This window comes from Cariama cristata, unplaced genomic scaffold (assembly GCF_000690535.1).
Source record: "Cariama cristata isolate BGI_N322 unplaced genomic scaffold, ASM69053v1 scaffold37346, whole genome shotgun sequence".
Taxonomy (NCBI): domain Eukaryota; kingdom Metazoa; phylum Chordata; class Aves; order Cariamiformes; family Cariamidae; genus Cariama; species Cariama cristata.
In genome coordinates, this window is record NW_009623333.1 from 1 (window position 1) to 324 (window position 324).

Consider the following 324-nt stretch of genomic DNA (forward strand, 5'->3'; position numbering starts at 1 on the left):
CTTCCAACTGAAATGTTCTATTCTATTCTGTTCTATGACCATTGTCCCTTGTTTCCCTGCCATGCACCTCTGTAAAGAGTCTGCCTCATCTCACATTTTATAATGTGCTTTGACACCTCACTTTGTCACCCATATATTCTATTGTAAAACGGGGGGGTTCTACTCTTTTACACTCCCCAGTAACCAGTGACCAGATGAGAGGAAATGGCCTCAAGCTGCACCAGGGTAGGTTTAGATTGGCTATTAGGAAGAATTTCTTCACCAAAAGAGTTGTTAAGCATTGGCACAGGCTGGCCAGGGGAGAGGGTTTTAGTTACCATACCT